Raw genomic sequence first — 339 nt, 5'->3', positions numbered from 1 at the left:
TTGACCCAGTCCTTCAGAGTTACCTAGCAGCATCACCGCGAGGGCAAAGGAACACTTGGCGCTTGTGTTTCACCCAGGCTAGGAAGGAAGTGAAGGTAAAAGAAAAAAAGAATCCTCTGACTTTCTTTTTTTTTTTCTTCTCTGTTTCTTTCAAGCCTGTCCAGCTTCTTGTGGTAGGTGGTGTCAGGAGAGTACGAAATAAAAGTGTGAACAACGTCAACCTGCTAACACAGGTGCTAAAAAAGGGCTGCGGGAGGGTTGGCATGAGCCTCTGCCCTCCCCGCCTGCCGGGATATTTCCATCTGACTGATGTGCCCCGGCACGGAGGGTCCCGCACCC

Source organism: Cariama cristata, unplaced genomic scaffold, assembly GCF_000690535.1.
Source record: "Cariama cristata isolate BGI_N322 unplaced genomic scaffold, ASM69053v1 scaffold8263, whole genome shotgun sequence".
NCBI lineage: Eukaryota > Metazoa > Chordata > Aves > Cariamiformes > Cariamidae > Cariama > Cariama cristata.
Note: the sequence above shows the minus strand (reverse complement) of the source record.